Source organism: Mirounga angustirostris, unplaced genomic scaffold (genome assembly GCF_029215605.1).
Source record: "Mirounga angustirostris isolate CCGP_5_RB_7025 unplaced genomic scaffold, mMirAng1.0.hap1 SCAF_10, whole genome shotgun sequence".
Taxonomy (NCBI): domain Eukaryota; kingdom Metazoa; phylum Chordata; class Mammalia; order Carnivora; family Phocidae; genus Mirounga; species Mirounga angustirostris.
In genome coordinates this window covers 54,754,349-54,775,483 of record NW_026991718.1, presented here as the reverse complement: position 1 = coordinate 54,775,483, position 21,135 = coordinate 54,754,349, and the positions used below count along the sequence as shown (strand labels likewise).

The window sequence follows — 21,135 nt, the reverse complement described above, 5'->3', positions numbered from 1 at the left end:
CGGGGTCCTGGGATTGAGCCCCGCATCGGGCTCCTTGCTCAGTGGGAGGCCTGCTTCTCCCTCTGCCTCTGCCCCTCCCTCTGCTCATGGTCACACACACTCTCTCTCTCTCTAATAAATAAATAAAATATTAAAAAAAAGAGAAAGTTTCGTAACTCGTAGGATCAGTGGAAGGAGTAAAAGCAATATAAAATTTCTAAGTATAAAACAGTGCCTGGCACAGAGGAGGCCCCAGTGATTGACTTCTACTCCTTCCCATCCTTCTTCTCACAGCATAACAATCACTACCATTCATTGCCCACCATGTGCCAAACTTTGACCTCAGTGCTTGACATGCACTACTTGTGAGAGAGGAATTATTTCCAATTTACAGATGAGAAAACTGAACCCTGAAGAAGTTAAGGACCTTTGACCAAATGTTGGTGCTGGGATTTCAGGTTTCATGCCAGAGTTCAAGATCTTAATCATTCTGCTCTCCTTCTACTTGTAACTATGACTCTTAGAGCATGCACTTTTCATAAATTAGGAGTCTACATGATATTATTAAGTAGATACAGTTGAGAGCCCTAATTTGTAGTAAGGGAGAATTAAAAACCTGGGCTAGAAACAGAAGGTAAGAGTGCAGGAGAAAAGACAGGGAAAAGTTGAGACATAGTACTTAGTAGGCAAACAAAGTGAACACCACCCTCTGTATCTCTGTGGCATTTGGTTGCTTATCTTGTTCTAAATAGGTTTAAAACATGCATAATAATAGTCCTAATAGCTACTATTTACTGAGCATATGTGCTTTGTGTAATTCCTACTTTAATATCATAGGTAACTGTATGAAGCGTAAGTCTTCCCTCATTTTGGAGGCCAAGAAACCCAGGATAAAAGGGTTAAGGAGTAAGGTAGGCTTCCCATTCCAAACCAGGCCTGTGTGACATCAAAGCCCCAAGCCCTACTGCTCTTCTATGCTGTTTCCTGTATTTAGCATAGATGCCAACCAACTCTCTGGATGTCTAGTGTTGCCACACCTCAATTTTCACCCCTGTAATGTCTCCAGTGAGCTGAAAGAATTGGCAACAGATGTACACTTTATTTTATAGTGTGGAAGTTGGTTTGTACCAGAGTCCAGTGAGGTCCAGCCCCTGAGACTTTAGCACTCTACCCATCACTACTCATATTCCACAGTTTGGCATTAGGGGTAGCCTTCATCGGCAAACCTCTTCTCCCTTCTAAGGAGAAAAAGATGTGTTCTTGGAATAGTCCTTGAAAAATATTTCACACCCTAGTTGTTTAAGCATTCCTGTGGCAGAGGCTGCTTCTTGTCTATTCCAGTATCTACTTCCCTCTGCCTGACGAAGAGAACTTCAGTCAGGTCTCTTGCCACCAAGAGTTACAGATAGTTCTCAGCGTCTCCTGTAGCTAAGTGTGGTCATCTGATAGAGCTCTGACCAAAGAGCAGAAGCGCTCTGTGGGATTCTGGGAAAGCTGCTTAAAAGGAGTTGACTCAGCTAGGAGGAAACCCTCTTGTCCTTCTGTTATTCCTACTTTGTTAATGCAGCAACTGAGAAGTAATAGCTCAAGTTCTAGCTTGAACCATGCGTTTATCTTGAGGATGGAAACCACCTCAAGGATGGTAGAGCAGAAAGATAGGAGGCTGATGACAACTTGGAGTCACTCTACCAGTCCTGGGCTGCCTACCTTTATTTTTACATAAGAAGGAAATAAACTTCCTCCCATCCTCTCTTCCTCCCTCTCTTCCTTCTTTTCTTCCTCCTTTCCTTTCCTTTCCCTTCCTTCTCTCTCTCATCTCCTCTCCTTTTTCCTTTCCTTGTTTTTTTCCTCCTGTCCTTCCTCCTTTCTATCCCTTCCTTCTATCCTTTCCTTTCTTTTCCTTCCTTCCTTCCTTCCTTCCTTCCTTCCTTCCTTCCTTCCTTCCTTCCTTCCTTCCTTCTTCCTCCTCCCTCCCCCCCCTTCCTTTCCTTTCCTTCCTTGTTTGTCACCATTATTTTGGGTTTTTCTATTATATGCAACAAGGCAATTCTAATTATAGTTTCCAAAAATATGCTTAGCTTCCTTTGGGCACATTTTGATGTCCTGGGAAATCCTGTGAAGCTCTGAGCCTACTGGCTCAGCATTTAGTTGAATGTGCTTACCGTACAAATTATTAAGGTATCATGGAAATATGCACAGCTGAATATTTTGGGCCTTTATATCCTTTAACATCTTTTTGAGCTAAAGCACTTTTAGCAGTTAAAACACATTAACACATATTCACAGTCCCCCCTCCTTACTGTTTCTTTCAGAGAAGGATGCATTTGGAAGAAATTAGAGTCTTTCTCCTCTAAAGCTATTCCTATCAAGTTCACAGAGACTGCACACCTTTCAAGGTCATGCTACAAATGGATTTGGAAGGAGTATGTTTTTGTGATAAAAGTTATTGCATCAAACAAAACTTAAAATTTACTCCAGGTGGGACTCCCCCTCCCCTTTCTTATTTTAGCATCACACAAAACTGACACAAGGTAGTCCTGTTCTTCCAACATACTGAATTTTGGGAACAAGTGGAAGAGGCATTAGGAAGACATAGTTTTGTACTTAAGAACCAGAGTTGGTGGAAAGGAGCTTTTCACTGAAATGTGATTCATTTAAAGACAGCCAAATGTTATGGTCTCCTGGTTACAGTATTTATAATTATTTTACCTTAGCAAAAGATACTGATTTTGGTGAAAGTATTTTATGTATCTCCTTTGTTGCCTGCAAGAGTTAAAATAAATTGACCAACCCCCCAAAAAAAACCCAACCCCCAAACCTCACCCCCAAAGCCCTATAGAGATAAATACAGAGAGAATATTTAGAAATCCTGGCAAAAGGATGTGGAAATTTGAGGAATCATCTGAATAAATCAGACACAAATGGGTGAGAATATTAATTCTGTTCTTAAACCTTGATTGTCTGGCCCTATCATAAATTAGATTGAACTGAATTTTCTAGACAAAAGCCATAAACCTTCCCTTAACTTTGTCTGTGGGAACAGGATATGTAAGTACCAAATAATCACTTTTGGTTACTAGTGTTGAAAATACACCCTTTGGATGGCATTACATTAGCTTTGGAGTTAAAGATGTGTTCTCCACGGAGTTAGAGGACTGTCAATGGACTCATAAGATCATACAATTTCAGTATTTGCCAGGAATTTGGATATGATCTATTTCAATCCTTTTCCCCCTCCCCTAGCACCATTTTAAAGATGAGGAAACTGAGACACAGAGCTTTTTCAAAGTCTCACAGCTTGCATATAAAATCCACTGTTAAAGGCATCATGTTTCACACTTTTTGTTTATTTTCTAAAATGATCTAGTGGAGGAAAAGGAGCTTTTGCCCATCAGTTTGAATTGGGCCCTAATTACATTTGGTGTCATGATTTTCTTCCATAAAATACCCAATAAGAAGATTGTAACATCAAAACCTTCCAAGAATGAGTTCGCTTAACCTTGTTGAAAGTTACTTTATTTTTTAAATTTTTTTTATTTGACAGAGAGAGACACAGCAAGAGAGGGAACACTAGCAGGGGGAGTGGGAGAGGGAGAAGCAAGGCTTCCCGCCGAGCAGGGAGCCCAATGCAGGGCTCGATCCCAGGACCCTGGGATCATGACCTGAGCTGAAGGCAGACGCTTAATGACTGAGCCACCCAGGCACTCCGAAAGTTACTTTTTAAACACAAGAGACATGGGCTAAGTGAAAGATTTTTTCTATTTTAAGTGATAGCACACTATGCCATGTAGGAAAACAGAAATACCAAACTGCATATTGATTCCAAAGCAAATCAAGTTAAGTATCTTCTATGGACATCTAGTCAGATAGTAAAACTCAGGAAAATTACGTATGCTGTCCTTTATTTTCAACAGAACTAGGGAATCTCCTTTCAACTTCGCATGCAGTATGGAAATCAGGTTTCTGAAGTAACCATTACAACATGTTTTCATGAGTGTTTATTAAGAAGCCCCAAACCTTTGTTAGTAATAAATCGGGTGACATATCTATAGGCTTAAATCTTTTATTGGGTACTGATTAACTTAACTGCTCTGCCTGACAAACCTTCATAATAAATAAGCCAACCAGCGAGCACTTTGCAATCAAACCAACTTTGTTTAAAGGACTATCACTAAAACATGATTTACGTGGTAATGAATTTTGCAATCAGCATGTGGTGGTGTACAAGTTTCAACATGAATCTAAAATGTAGAAATCTGAAGACATTGAAGTTATTAAAAATAACACCACAATACAACTACTTTTAATTAAAAAGAAATATATCACATTCATATTTAGCAGCGGCATTATGGCAGATGAAGAGGATAACTCAGGGCTACTTTTTAAACACTTCCTCACAAAACATGGCTATGGTTGCTTTGAAGGTTAATGATTCCTTTTTAAGATCAAGTTACTTGCCATAATTAAATCAAGAAAAAAAATCTGAATAAGAAACTATTTTACATATGTGTGTAAACCATGTAAATAGACAAGGAAATTGTTGATGGTGTGTCAGTAAGAAAAGTTAATTGTAGATCTTTTCTTGCTTTTGACCAAATTCTTCTTAGAAGGCCTATATAAATCACTGGCTTCTCTGTCTCTGTTTCAATTAATTAAATTGTTGACAGTGAAATTGTAACACAAAAGTAGGTTTGGTATAAAAGATGATTCCCAGATCTTTTTCTATCAAACTTAAAAAAAATCTTGAAGAACTTAAGTTTTAAACATCTGTCTGGACAGATGTCAAAATGCAGAGTGTTACACCACGATGCTGTGTAAGTATCTGACACTATGTTATTACTCTTCAGTTAAATATTCACAGCGAGATTTTATGATCTTTTTAAAAGAAAACTTGCATGAGAGAACAACCTCATATTGTACACCATAATAAGCACTTTAAATGAAGGAATTCCAGAGCAAACAATGAAAAATAACTTACCGTGCTAGTTTTTACATCTTATTTCAGTCACCTGGGTTTTTATATCGAGATTTTATAAATCATTCAATAGCATGTAATGGTTGTGATTCTATTAAAAATTATATTATTAATTTTGAGTATTTGCCTAGAAAGAGAATTTTAGTGAAAGTCTTACATATAAATACTGGAGAGAATTACATCTGGAAAAAATTATGGCACTGCTGAATCCTACTTGTTGTGGAATACATGTTATACAGCACAATAAACCATATTTTTCCAGAAATGAAAGTGAAAACTATCACGATAGTATGAAGGCAAGAGAAATTTAGTAAGTAGGACTTCACTGAAAGGAATATTTAGACCCAGACACTGAGATGCTGAGATGGTGCTTTAGTCTGTGTTCTCCTCTACCTCATATCCTCTAGATTAGATACAATTGCTTTACTTGATGAATATTTTCCCATTAGGATTATATAATTGACTGGGAAAAAAAGTTTTTAATGGTTTTAAAGGGATTAAGAAAACAAAACCTCTCTTTTCTCCCCAGAGTTTACTAGCCAGCCCCCTTTGCACTAAATACATCACACAAACAACCACCATTTCCTCGTATTGCCAGGAAGAATTCTTCAGCAAAACAGTAAATTCTGTGTCAAAGAGACTAACAATAGCATGAGCATCTCGCTGTTTACTTAATGAGAAGTGAATGGAAGTGTGAAGGTGCAAAGACACATTCTGGGTTAGAGGATGGTGAGATGAGACCACTTCTCTAGCACAAGGGAAAAAAACCTCTGGAAACTTCATGTCTGAAATAGAGTATTCTTCCTTCCTTCCTTCCTTCCTTCCTTCCTTCCTTCCTTCCTTCCTTCCTTCCTTCCTTCCTTCCTTCTTGTCCTTGGGGAATCCTCCTTATTTGCCATAAAAATTCTGAGATGTATTAATTTGCTCTTGAAACTGTCAGATTTAATGTTGATAAATCTTAAGTGGTTTAGCTTTGGAAAACATCAGCTTATGTTTTAATTTCCTTTGTAGCAAATGCTTAGTGATACCCTGGTCTCCAGGTCATGCTGCATAGTCTAGCTCCTATCGATATCACGTATTGTTTTCATCATTAAATGAAACTGAATGAAGTTGGTGATGAGTTGTCAAGAAATCTCAGGGACGATGACATGTCAGTGCTCCGTTTCTCCTAAATCCTTTGTACCTATTCATAAAGATCAAATGAGATTATGTCTATGAACCAGCAGTAAACTGTAAAGCACAAACATAAGCGGATGATGCCAATGGTGATTATGATGCTGTCCGACAATGTTACTCATTTTTAGACTTGAAATTTGGTCACAGCCTTACATTTTCTGATTATTTTATGGTCGCGAGTACCTAATTTGTACTAATATAGACTAGATTTAGCTACTCACTGGGATTCTAAAGCATTGTCTTATGATTCCTCTTCCACTATTATCAAGAATTATTTAGCTAGTACAAAAAAAAAAGATTTTTTTTAACCTTCTGAGTTTTCCAATCCACACTTCCCAGATTAATTAGGAAGTTGCCCCAATATCTCTTTTCTCTTTTCTATTATGTAGTATTTGCAGAAAGAAAATGCTAATTTGATGCAGAAAGCTGCTTAAAATTAGTCAAAATAAACCCTTGTTCCAGGCTTGTGTGCACTAAATAATTCTCCCTGATCAAAATGGGAGTGGGTCTGGGGAGAAGGGGAGAGAGGAAGTTTGCAGACTTTCTCCCCCGTCTCATTTCCAACCAGGTAAAACAGAGTTCGAAAGACCCAAATTCTCAGCAGATCTGCACAGCACAGTAATAGCCTTTATGCTTGGAAATTTATGGGCCATGGACAGTTTATAAGAAACGATGTAGTTCATCAGAGAGCCAGACTGATGGAGCACATGGGAGCATTCTGCACAGGAAGTTGGATTTTGGAATAATACTTACTTTGATAGAGTTGTTTTGTTAGCTAAGTAAAACAGTAGGGAAGCCAATGGCCACTTAGGCTTCAAACATAAATATATATTTATAAGTCACCCAGCTGCCTAATTGAGAGTCGTTGTGTTTTCACTAAGTATGTCTTCACCAGAAAGCAGTAACAACAACAATATTATCAGCAAAACCCCCATGTAGGCATAGATTCATTTAATCAGTCTTTGATAGTTTGGAGATAATTAAATTCAATCTAAATGTTTCTGTCTTCAAGTCAGAGGGTAAGAAGATGGTTAGAAAGATGCTTTTCGGGGGTGGGGGAGCGGTGTTAAAAGATCGAAGTGAAAGCCTTACGTTACACTCTGGGTAGTGGAGGGCGATTATCAGAGATTTGAAATTGTGGTTCTGTGGACTCCTGATGGGGAGAGATGGAGAGCTCCAAGGAGCAAGGGGTGGGCGTACAATTGTCTGAGGCTTTCAGGTTTCACAGAAGAAGGTTAAGCAGGACGTGGCTTGTTAAATTTGAGCAGAGAACTGGAAAATAAGATTTCACACTCCTGAGATGGGGAAAGCTGGTGAGTTTGGAGTTTGTCTGGGAGATTTGAAAAAGGTCGGGTGTGCTATAGTGTTTCTCAAATTGTATTTCAGTGCCTATGAGCAGAAAAAAAAGTAGGTGTTATGAAAAAAAGCAAAGGGTCCATATATCCATGCGCTCAAGTCAAGTGTCTTAGGTAAATGGGCATTTTAAAACTCACATAATTCTTTGGCATGTGGAAATAAAATGCACAGCCTCTTCTGCTTGGCTGGACCTCCTCGAATTCTGGCCGCACTAATGACGTTTTGCTACTGTGTCCTCCACTCATGTCCCCGCTTCGTGTTCCCAAACCCCTTTCTCCCCTTTATGGCCAAGGCTTTAATGATTTCTCTCTTTTGCTTTGAGACCTTGAACTAGAGTTGGATTGAAAGTGGCAGCATGGAAGTCCAAGACTCAGGTTGTAGTCTGAGGTCTGTTTCTCTGTGTGACCTTAAGGAAGGGCAATTGTCTTTCTTCCTGAAGGGGAGGAATAGGTCAGACCCCGAGGTCTCCCCTAGTTCACACATTATATTATCTCAGATGAAGTCTTATTCTTCCAATTCTCCCCTCCTCTTCTGGGCCAGGTGCCACCCTCCTTAGCCATCGCTTTTTTTTTTTTAAGATTATTTATTTATTCATTTATTTGACAGAGAGAGACACAGCAAGAGAGGGAACACAAGCAGGGGGAGTGGGAAAGGGAGAAGCAGGCTTCCCGCAGAGCAAGGAGCCTGATGTGGGGCTCGATCCCAGGACCCCGGGATCATAACCTGAGCCGAAGGCAGACGCTTAACCGACTGAGCCACCCAGGCGCCCCTAGCCATTGCTTTTTATAAAAATTATTCAAGTCTGCTTTTTGACCAGTTCTTTACATCTAATTCTCTTTTTCAATGGTTTCTCTATTTTGTACTTCTAGTTTTACTTGTATCCTCTTTGCTTTTTGGTTCCCTTTTTTGAGACGAATTTTATCTTTATGTAGCAAGAATGTTCTTCCTCTTCAAGTATTTATTTCCCTCTTATCCTCAATGTTTGATCTTTCCTTGTGTAATGTAACACTAAACACATTTATAAATATTTCTTGACTGATTGGTTTAATAAGATTCCCCATGTTTCAGACCTCCCGCCTCTTTCTTTTGACTTTGGACTCTGGGTCATCTCCTGTATTTTTGGAATTGGAGTAAAAGTCATTCTTAACCTATTATAATATGAGCACTGGGTCAAGCAAGTTGCCCCTGTGCAATTGTTAGTCTTAAATCCTCTGTTCTTAAGGGGGCGACTTATGGGATGACTCAGTGTCATTTCCCCTGCTCCCATCCAAAATGAACAGGAAACATAAAGGACATTCAGTATATTGGATAACAGTCAAACTTCTAGTAGTTTGGTTGTGCTAGGAAAATTAAAACTTTTAGTGTCAGAAACTCTCAAACACTTTCTTTTGGTTCGAACTTGCAGGGATATAAAATGGGAGATTTCTCTACTAAGAGTTACAAATGTTCTATAATAATTACTCACTGGAGAGATCAAGATAAGAATCCTTAAAAGTATAACTTCACATTAGATCCACATTTCCTTGTACCATAGAACACTAAAAGAATTTAATAGCTTGGAGAAGATGTTACTCATTGCCTATTATCTTGCTACTAATAAATGTATTTCTGTGAAGACGTGATAAATTTTGCACTACATTAAACACATTTTCGCATATACTTAAATGGACTGTTTTTTAAATCCAGGAAGGCAAATAACTGGTCTTTGTTAATTAACTTTTCTAAAAAATGGAACTCACAATAGAGTAAAATAGAAAAGAATTGTTTTTCCCTAACTAGTATTATTGAATTTATTAAAATATTCTCTAAGAGGCTTCATGTGTCTTACAGTCCACCATACTTTGGTTCTCAATTCTGCCATTTTGAATTTCCCTCAAAGAGTTGGTCGTTACCAGAGGCTAATGCGCTTGTCTTATGAGACCTCATAAACAGCACTCAGAACTTTCTGATAAATTAGGGGTTTGTAATTTATTAATAAAAGCTCATTATGGCATTTCCATGCCAAGTAATATTCTATAACATTAGCAATAAAATTTATCTGACTTGCATAAAACTTCAGGAACATTTATGCTTTTTGGAAATGCCATGGGACATTATGACATCTGCAGCATTAAATAGTTTTTTGTTATTTATTCAATACTCATGATACTAGTTTAAATCCTCCTCAAAATAAATATATTATATATATTTATATATATATTATAATAAAAATATTATAATCCAAAAGGTATAGATATAGATATTATAAAACTTACGAATGGTGAAGAGTGATGAATGGAATTGCTTAAAAAAACCCAACTGTAGAGCATTACTCTTTAGAGATATAGGATTGAAGAAAAGGAATTGATTGAATTTTCCTTAAATTTTGCTGACATATGTAAGTAGATGTCAATGTCATAAAGTGCAAAGCACAATATTCCCCCCACTCCAAATCAGCAAACTGTTGTCCAGTTTTAAACAATTTGATGCCTATGCTTTATGTATTTGTTCATGAGGAGCTATCACTTAGAACAGTGAACTTCAATTGGTGTGAAATACTTTTTAGAGACAGGAGGCGGAATGATGGTTACTTTTGCTCTAGGTAAAAGGAGATGATATTGTTCTTCAACCATTTTGTGATGAAGGTCTACATTTTGGCTCTTTCCCTTCTATTCAAGTTTGAAAGTACAATGACATTATAAGGCTTTATCATAAATAAATGTATTGTTTTAATGTAGTAGTCTGTTTAGCCTTGATATCCACAAACATTCATTATGTTGCAGTGTTTTAAAGGTACCTAAACAGCCTTTGTTAATATGTATTCCCCCCAAAAATTAGTATTTTTTTTTAAAAGATCTTATTCATTTATTTGAGAGAGAGAGAGAGAGTACGAGCAGGGGGAGGGGCAGAGGGAGAAGCAGACTCCCCTCTGAGTGAGGAGCCCTACTCGGGGCTTGATCCCAGGACCCTGAGGTCATGACCTGAGCCAAAGATGCTTAACTGACTGAGCCACCCAGGCTCCCCCCAACCCCAGAGCAGTATTAATGCAATCTTGGATAAAGCTGGACGTCTTAAAAGGTGCCTTGTCCATCAAAAGGGGATTAGAAAACGTCCACCGGTCCAGGGAAGTGAATATGATCTTGTCATATGCTGGGGCTCCATGTGAAAAAATATGGAAGAGTCGTCAGATGGAAATCAAAACACCATGACCAGGAGAGGGGTCTGAAAGTTTCCTGTTCACATGGTTTGGGGACTTTAAGTCAATACATTTTCCTAAACTGAGTCACAAAATAGGCAATACTCATAGGATCCTAGCAGGAACAAATGAAAATTGTTCTGTTAGTATACTTCCTTCCTGCGCTCCTCAGTAAAGGAATGCCTATAATGGATGACCTCACAGATGAAGATAGGAGTCTCCCTGGGGAAGAATCAACAGCTATAACAATAGGAGATCAGCAGCCTTGAAATTGGAAATTATAGAATAATGTAAATGAGTCAATATATTCAATATGTTAATTGACTATAGATAAAAGAAGAAATCAGGAGTCACAAAGACACAGTAGAAAATCATGGAAGAAAAAGAGCCATATTTGTAAAAAAAAAAAAAGCCAAATAGAAGTTGTAGAAGTGAAAAACAAAATATTGAAATTTGGAAAAATCCAATGACTTATTAGAAAGCCATGTTAATTTAAATGTTCAATAAATAGAACAGTAGAACAGAATAGAGAACCCAGAAACATACCCAAGCATGGATGGAAACTTGCCATTCAACAGAGGAAGTATTACGATAAGGGGAAAGGATAGAGTACTTAGCAAATGCCATTGTGTCAAATGATAACCATATAGAAGAAAGAAGATTGAATCTCGGCTTTATACTAACCACAAAATCAAATTTATCTGGATTAAGGACCTAAAAATATAAATAAAAGATTCAAACTTTCAGGGAAAATTATAGGTAAATATTTTGTCAGGGTCTAGAAAAATTTCTTTTTCTTTTTTAAAAATTTTATTTATTTATCTGGCAGAGAGAGACACAGCGAGAGAGGGAACACAAGCAGGGAGAGTGGGAGAGGGAGAAGCAGGCTTCCCACAGAGCAGGGAGCCTGATGCAGGGCTCAATCGCAGGGCACTGGGATCATGACCTGAGCTGAAGGCAGAGGCTTAACGACTGAGCCACCCAGGCGCCCCTAGAAAAATTTCTTAAAGTAGTCACAAAATAAAATCATTAAGGATAGGGCAGCTAGATACCCTCATGCAAAAGAATGAAGCTGGACCTGTACCTCACACCATGCACAAAAATTAACTAAAAAATGAATCATGGGTCTAAATAGAAGAGCTAAAACTATAAAACTCTTAGAAGAAAAAATAAGTACAAATTTTATTTTAAACTTGGAGTTTAACATTGGAGTTGGCAATGATTTCTTAGATATGACATCAAAAGCACAAATAACAAAAGAAACAGATAAACTGGACTTTGTCAAAATTAAAAACATCTGTGCCTTTATCAAAGGGCACTAACAAGAAAGCAAAAAGAAAATTTACAGAATGGGAGAGAATATTTGCAAACATGTATCTAATAAAGTGCTAGTATCCAGGATGTATAATGAATTCTTACAACTGAACAATAACAAGACAGATAACCCAATTTTTAAAATGGGCAAAGGATTTGAATAGACGTTTACCCAAAAGAGATACACGAATGGCCAATATGCACATGAGAAGATGCTCAACGTTATTGGCCATCAGGGAAATGCAAATCAGAGCCACAATAAAATACCATACCATTTCACACCCACTAGCATGGCTACAATAAAAAGATGGACATTTGGAGTGTTGGGGAGTATGAGGAAAAATTGGAATCCTCACACCTGGCTGGTGGGAATACAAAATGGTACAGACACTTTGGAAAACACTCTGGCAGCTCCTGAAAACAGACTGTGGAAGACTCAACAATTCCATACCTACACACATGCCTAAGCATAGTTATCTATGAATACATCTGGGTAAACCTCAAAATTATACTAGAGTTGAAGAAGCAGTTCATAAAAAGATATGGATGGAATTATAACATGTGAATTTAAAAAATATATTAATAGGTAACTTGTTATACAGTGTATTTTTTGCATGTATATACTTAGGTACTAAAAGTGTAATCGAGCCCTGATAATTGAAAACATATGTCCACTGAAAACTTTTACTTGAATGTTCATAGTTGCATTATCCATAAGTGGAACCAAACTGAATTTCCATCAATGGATGAACAGAAAAACAAAATGTGGTATATCTATGCAACTGAATATTACTTAGCCATAAAAATAAATGAAGGACTGGCACATGCTACAACATGCATGAACCTTGAAACCAATAATCTTAGGAAAAGAAGCCCAGTCACAAAAGGGCACATATTTTATGGTTCCACTTGTATATGAAACATCCAGAGTAGGTAAATCCAAAGAGACAGGAGTAGATTAGTGGTTGCCAAGGGCTGGAGGGTGGGCTAGTGGGGAGTGGTTGCTGATGGGTATAGGATTTCTTTTGAGGTGAAGAAAATGTTCTGGAATGAAATAGTGGTGATGGTTGCATAACTTTGAATATACTAAAAACCATGGAATTCTATACTTTAAAAGGATGAATTTTATGTTATGTGAAATGTATATCGATTAAAAAAGAAGAAAGATTAAGGAAAAGATTGATTAATTTTATGTTAAAATTTAAAGTAATGCCATATAAGAGTGTAGATAACTAGCTGAGAAACAAAATGTCCACCAGGTAATACGCATAAGTCAAGAACAAGAAATTCACAGAAGAGGAAAACCAAATAACCAATAAACACATACTGATCAATGAGATACAAATTACAACAATATTGAGCAACTTTCCCATGTGTATGCAAGCATGTTAATAGCAAAAGTTAGAAAAATATGTATGTCTAACAAAGAATTGGTAAATAAATTATAGTATATTTGTGCAATGGAAGACAGTAGAATTATTAAAATGAATAAACTAGACATATGTATACATCTGGGTAAACCTCAAAATAAACTACAGAGTTGAAAAAGCAGTTCATAAAAAGATATGGATGGAATTATAACATGTGAATTTTAAAAATACATTAATAGGTAACTTGTTATACAGTGTATTTTTTTGCATATATATACTTATATACTAAAAGTGTAAATATCTAGATTAGGAGAATACACAGCATCTTCAGGATATTGACTAAATGTGGGGAGGGGAAGGGAAGTCAATGGATTAAGAAGAAGGGAAAAGGGAGCTTCCAGTTCATGTTTTGTATTTTATTTCTTTACAAAGAAGTCAGAAGAATACATAGTGTAATAAAAATAATTGTTACATTTTGTTAATTGTTAAATACGGTGTTTTAAATATTATTCTCTGTACTTTATTGTCAACATGACAGTTAAACATGGTGTCAGGCTTATATTTATATAATAATGATGATGTAATAAGTTTTGTCACAGACTCACATGACATTTGCTTTTGTTTGTTTGTTAAATTGCCCGTTTGCTTCCTTCGCCTGTGTTTCTATTGGCGCGTGCCTGATATTGGTTGAAAATTCTGTTTGGCTATGAATAGCAGAAACCTGGAAACAGCAACTTAAGCAGATTGCAGGTTTTATTTTTTCTCATGGAATGAAAGACCAAATGTCAGAAATCCGAGTTGGGTACAGTGGCTCCGTGATGCTAGGGGAGAGATGGGACTCTCTGTGTCTTCCCACCAGCCCATCCTTAGCGCAGTCTTGGCACCCTAGGCGTCCCAGGATAGCTGCTTTGCTTCCCGGGAGGGGGTGGTGGCAGTGCTGTGTTCCAGGCAGGAAGAAGTGGAAGGAGGAAGGACAAAATGTATCTACCAATATGTCCTCCCCACAAGCCCCATCCTCTTGCCCCACGCATTCACGATATTTTAAGAAGCCTTCCTGAAGGTCTCAACTAAAAACGTCCTCTTTTTTTCTCAGTGGCCAGAACTAGGTCAGATGACGACCTCTACTGAGGAACTCAGCAGTATTTGTCTAAGCCTTCCCGCAGACAGATACCGAGAAGCTGGTAAGCCTTCACAGCTGACAAGCAGGGATGTTAATGATGGTGACAATTACAACAGGTGCCATTTATTGAGCAGTGCTCTATGGCAGGTGTGTGAGCTCTGTACATTTCATCTTGCTCAATCTTCACTGCAATCCTAAGAATTAAGTACCTGTATTAACACCCATTTAAAAATGAAGAAATGGAGACTCAACGAAGGTGGAGTAACATGTCGAAGGTCATATGGTGGTGGGACGGGAACTTGAGTCCAGGTTTGTCTGACTTCCAGGTTGCCTGGAGCTGTCCCGGTTTTAGCCCTGAAAGTCTCATGTCCCAGGACCCATGTCAGTCCCGGAACAGTGAGGTCACCCACTGAAACTCAAACAGTATTAGGGTAGGAGTTCAGTTAAACTTTGTGGAGTGGTTATTTTAATAAATATTGTTTCTCTGTTTTCATAAATGTTAAAGACTTGCAACATATCGAGAACATAACCTTTCATATTATATGTCTTTCTTTTGCCTTGTAATTTGTAGGACACTTTCTGATACACAGTATTTTTAAGTTTTATGTGTCTGTCTATTTTCCTTTATCGTTTCTTCCTTCACTTTTCTGTTTAGATATTCTTCCCCATTCTACCCAAAAAAGTTGTATTTTCTTCTGGTTCTTTGAGAATCTACTTTGTAATCCCCAAAGTAAAATGGGGATGTGCAGGAATGGGAAAGAGTTTCATGCACATGTTCCATTTCCCAGGTTTGGGTGAGTGTTTTAGAACTTTAAACTTAAATGTTTGAAATGTTCGTCTCAGGAACTGATTTAAAATCCGTAACTTAAAGGAATGAAAACTCTTCCCCATGCATTCCCAATGTGCACTGCACATGTATCTGATCTGCGTCGGCAATCATGTCAAAATGTGTCAGCTCATTTCATATTCTTTTTAACTGTCCTTTGATTAAGGGAGCGCTGTATCAACTTTTGTAAGCCTGCAGTCAAATATACCTTCAAATTATTAGCACCTGGTGAGAAATGTCCTTCTCATTCTAAACACCAGTTCATCATGTCTTATTTGTAATTCACTTGATGATTTTGATATATCATTATAAATACTATATGTGACTAAGTCTTTATACTGAAGCTTTGTTCTTGTAAAAATGGCAGAAAATGTGAATTGCATAATGTGTCCCTGATACAGATGTGTGGATCTAGACCAAACAGGTGTGGTGCTAGGCTGAGATGATAAATCACCAGCCCCACAAGTCTTTGTGTTGAGAAACATGAGGTCATTAGTGTTTATCTTGCACCGTTGGCTCTAACTTAGTGTTCTAGCCTATGGAATGGGAAAATGTTTGTGAATTCACTGTTACTGACAAATAATTATTAGAAGTTATTTTATTATAAAACAAAATTAATGCTCTAGTCAAGATATTAGCAAACTTTTTGTGAAGAGCCAGATGGTAAACGTTTTAGATTTTGCTGGTCATAGATCTCTAGGGCAACTATTCAACTCTGCCTTTGTGTGGCCATAAACGGTGCATAAACAAATGGGCATGGCTGGGTGCCAATCAGTTATTTACAAAAGCAGTTGGTCTGTATGATTTGGCTGGTGGGTTATAGTTTTCCAACTGTTGGATGGTCAACATATTCATTCCTTCACAACTGAGTTTTACTTGAAAGGTGGGAATCAGTTGCTATTCTGGAAAATATTAAACAAGTGTTCCTATCATTGGTACTTGAAGACTTTGACTTCAGTGTCTTAAGATTAAACTGGAAAGCCCTTTGAACATTTTTGGAAGAGAAGAATCATAATGTAAATAAGAAATTGTGTGTTAGGATTGGTTATATCAATCTCAAGCAAAAAGTTAGTGTCTCAAAATTTCTTTAAGTGGCCTATAATTTTCTTCTTAAACAAATCTATCTTCTACCAGAAAGCTGGACATAGCTTTTAATACCAGTGGGGGTCCAGGCTTAGAGGAAGGGAAGCATATGGATACCATACATTTGTTAGAGTTTGTCTCTATGTAATCACAAAAATTGGATACTCCAGAACTCTGTATAACACATTTGGATGGTCTACTTTAATGCACAGAGTTTCTATATCATAAAGGCAGCAAATGCAAGATTTTTCCTTAGTATCATAACTTCATGCTTTACTAAATCAGGATGATTGACAGAAACTTGCTTCTGTTTTCATGGATTCTCTTATAGTACAGACTGTAATCTGTGCACCAGTCTCTGATTGGATGTAATCACATTTCAAAGCCAAATATAATTATATAACTATACATATAACTATCTACAACTCTCTCTTCTCTCTCTCTGTCTCTCTCTTTATATTTGAATATACATATATTCAAATCAGTCTCTTATGGACTCCCAAGTATCCATGAATATTTATTCCATCAAAATTTGAATGTTATCAGGACTTAAATGAAGTTTCATACTTTGAAAAACTTCCCAGTCTGTGATAGGGCTTTTGTGGTTGTTGTTCTTGTCTTTTGTTTGTTTTTATACTTTCAACAAGTACTTTGTTATTCTTTGGTGTTTGGCTTATTTTTGGAGATACTCCCAAAGCAACTGGAGATGATATATATAAAATAAATAAGGTAGATGTTCAAGTTGGAGATAATATTTTTGTTCAAAATTACAATGTAATATTAAAGAAACAGGACTGAGTTTTTGTTCTGTCTTAAAATGTAGCTTTAAGGGATTTTCAGATGTCTTAAGTGGTGGAAGCATCACTGGACTACGCTTTGCCTCCTTACCTAAATTTTTGAAGGACAATTTTCATTTGGTCATGGAAGCTAAGATGTGTTTTAGAAGTCTCATTACTCTATTCATACCTTATAAAAATAGCCCTGTGATTCTCCCTTAGAAAGATAATTTAGACAAATATAAGAAACTATCAGCACATTTGTAATTATCTCCTTCAAGAAATCTATGGATGCTTTGCTGCTAATTCCCCTCACCTGCCTGAAATGATGAACTTTCATCATGAGAGTTTTCCTCTTGAGTAACTGAAACCTATGTTGTCCTTTGTGGGTGGTATTCTGGGGGTGACCAGTGAGGGGGGGCAGGAAAAATAGTTCTTTATTTTTCTCATCATGGAGTCAAGTGTTGTAGGAGAGTAGTCTGGGGCCCACGGTGGGGACGGGGTGCTGGGGATAAAGGCATAATCAGGAGAGAGAGGGGGAAATGTTCAAAGGAACAATACATGGGATTATTTTTATTTCAAATAGATTTAACTGGAGGAGGATATAGCCTCAGAAATAGAAGCAACAACGAATACATTTGAATTGAGACTATAGAACATGTCTTCCTGGGGCGCCTGGGTGGCTCGGTCGTTAAGCATCTGCCTTCGGCTCAGGTCATGATCCCAGGGTCCTGGGATCGAGACCCGCATCAGGCTCTCTCTCGCTGTGTCTCTCTGTCAAATAAATAAAACCTTTAAAAAAACAAACAACAACAAAAAGAACATGTCTTCCTTTGGTATGTTTCTTTTTCTCTCTGTTAAAATCCATATGTGCCACCTTCATCCTGCATAAATACCAAAAATTATTGTTAATTTTCTAATTGCAAAATAAATACATACTTAATGAAGAACACTTTTAAAAGAAAGAAGCAAAGCGATAAAAATTACCCATCATTGGCCAACAGACACATGCAAGGATGTTCAACATCCCTCATCATCAGGGAAATGCAAATCAAAACCACAATGAGAGATCACCTCACACCTGTCAGAATGGCTAGTATTCAAAAGACAAGAAATAACAAGTGTCAGTGAGGATGTGGAGAAAAAGGAACCCTTATGCACTGTTGGTAGAAATGTAAATTGGTGCAACATGGGAAACAGCATGGAAGTTCCTCAAAAAATCAAGAATAGAAATGCCGTATGATCCACAATTCCTGCTATTGGTCATTTACACAAAGAAAATGAAAACACTAATCTGAAAAGATAGATGCACCCCTATGTTTATTGCAGCAATATTTACAATAGATATGGAAGCAACCCAAGTGTCCATCAGTAGATGAATGAATAAAAGAAGAGGTGGTGTGTGTTTATGTGTAATGGAATATTACTCAGCCATAAAAAAGGATGAAATCTGACGATTGGTGACAACATGGATGGATCTAGAGTGTATTATGTTAGTAAAATAAGTCAGACAGAGAAAGACAAATACTGTATGATTTCACTTATATGTGGAATCTAAAAAACAAAACAAATGAATAGACAACCCCCCCTCCCCAAACACAGACTCTTAAATATAGAGAACAAACTGGTGGTTCCCAAAGGGGAGGTGGGAGGAGGTGAGATAGGTGAAGGGGATTAAGAGGTACAAACCTCCAGATTTAAATAAGTCACAGAGAGGAAGAGTACAGCATAAGGATTATAGTCAATATTTATAATAACATTACATAGTGACAGCTGGTGACTACTCATTTTGGTGAGCACTGAGTAATATATACAATGGTCAGATCAATGTTGTGCACCTGAAACTAATATAACATGGTATATCGATTATACTTCAGTAATAAATTTTTAAAAACCACAATGAGATGTCACCTCACATCAGTCAGAATGGCTAGTATCAAAAAGATAAGAAATAACAAGTACTGGTGAGAGAGTGGTTAAGAATAAACAGAATGTTCAAGCACTTTGGTGGGAATGTAAATTGGTATAGCCACTGTACAAAAAATTACCTTTCATTGATCATACAGAAATATTCATGGTAAAACTTGAATGTTTGTGTCCTCCAATTATCTTCTTTCCCTCCTTCCTTCCTCCCCTTCTCTTTTTTCCCTTCTTTTTATTTATTTCTATTAAATTCTTGTTTTATCAAAAGGAGGACCCATCACATTAAATATGATGTTTCATAAAATACCGTGTTATATAGCAGTATATCTATCTCTTACTATATCTCTTTGTCATTTCCCCCAACATAATTAAAAAATAATTTTAAATAGCTCTATTTTTTTATTATAAGCAATACATATTTATTGCAAAATAATTTAGAAAATATACAAAAACAAAGGTAAAAATCATCTTTAATACTACTGCCAAAAGTTGCTGACATTTGTTCTGAAGGCTGCTGGAAAGAAGGTATTTAGGGGAACCTGGGTGGCTCAGTCAGTTAAGCGTCTGCCTTCGGTTCAGTTCATGATCCCGGGGTTCTGGGATCGAGCCTCCGAGTCAGGCTCTCTGCTCAGCGGAGAGTATCTGCTTCTCTCTCTCTCTCTCCTTCTGCCCCTACCCCCCACTTGTGTTCTCACTCACTCTGCTCTCTCTCTCTCAAATAAGTAAAGAAAAAAGAGAGAAGGTATTTATGCTAAATGAAGCTTGGAAAATTTTGGATTAAAGGCATTTAAATAGGGTTTCTTTCTTTTTTAAAAGATTTTATTTATTTGACACAAAAAGAGAGATAGTGAGAGGGAGAGCACAAGCAGGGGGGTCGCAAGCAGGTCAAGGGAGAAACAGGCTCCCCGCTGAGCAAGGAGCCTGATGTGGGGCTCGATCCCAGGACCCTGGGATCATGACCTGAGCCAAAGGCAGCTGCTTAACCGACTGAGCCACCCCGGTACCCTTAAACAGGGTTCCTTTTGCTGCGGGACTCCTCAAAGCCTTTAATGTGTTGAAGTGTATGTAAAGTAAAGTGCTGTAAAGTATACCACTGGTTTTACCCTAATGTTCTTATTTAAAAAAAATTTTTTTAAAGGTTTTATTTATTTGAGAGAGAGAGAGCGAGCAAACAATCAGGACCTGAGCCAAAGGCAGATGCTTAACCGACTGAGCCACCTAGGCGCCCCTACCCTAATGTTTTTAAACAGCTCCTTATTGATGGACATTTAGTTGTTTTCTATTTTTTTGCATTTGTAAGTCATGTGGAAATTAACACCCTTGTACATCTCTTTCTGTAATTTTGTCCAATTTTTTCCTGAGGATAAACGCCTAAAAAAGAGCTAACACTGGCCTTTTAATTTATCTATATTCCAAGATTAGTTTCTTTGCCCAGGAATGTAAGTTTTTCATAAAAAATAGTTAGGCTGAGGATTTAGTTCAAGTGTGTCTACTCCTGAAGTATGAACCAGGAGCAGCAGAGTAGGCTGTCAGAAATATAGTTTGCTAAATACTTGAAATTATTCATAAGATTAATATGCATTTATAAAAGAGTAGTTATCAAGATGTTTTTTCAGTATGAAAACGGGGAGCTGCCCTCATTAAAAAATGAGGTAAAAAGGCAAATTCAAAATGCATTATTTCCCTCCCCCCACCATAGAGAATCAAAAGCTGGTTTTAAATGAGAAGGAAATACATTTTAAATTCAAGTTAAGATGTAGAACTAGATCCCTACTATTTCTATAAGTGATTTGCCTCTTCTCAGTAATTAAAGTCTGAAATACTCTATCTAGCATTTTATTAGAATTATGACTCCATTCTACCAGAGGTCCAATATGATATTTCACTGGACTTTACATAGGCTGGGATCTCATCCTGCTTAAAATAAAAAGCAAAAAAGCACATCTGTTTGATAAGATTTTCTCTGTCTGAAACTGGAGTCTGCACTGAAACTTTTGAACAATTTTATACAGGACCGAGCAAAGGCTATTGTTTGCTTATGTGGTAGATTGAGATCAAGAAT

At 37.3% G+C, this 21,135-nt stretch overlaps 1 long non-coding RNA gene across 3 annotated transcripts in view; it reads left to right on the top strand.

Annotated features, from left to right (window-relative positions):
- The window catches only part of LOC123851228 (uncharacterized), a 90,627-nt gene that overhangs the window by 20,353 nt on the left and 49,139 nt on the right, over positions 1 to 21,135 (top strand). For 2 of the 3 annotated variants that reach the window (XR_010405995.1, XR_006792503.3), the window contains one exon: positions 14,439 to 14,526. The exons of the other annotated variant lie outside the window; for it this stretch is intronic. This is a non-coding gene — a long non-coding RNA (uncharacterized LOC123851228). The remainder of the gene's footprint in view (positions 1 to 14,438; positions 14,527 to 21,135) is intronic. 3 annotated transcript variants of the gene reach the window in all.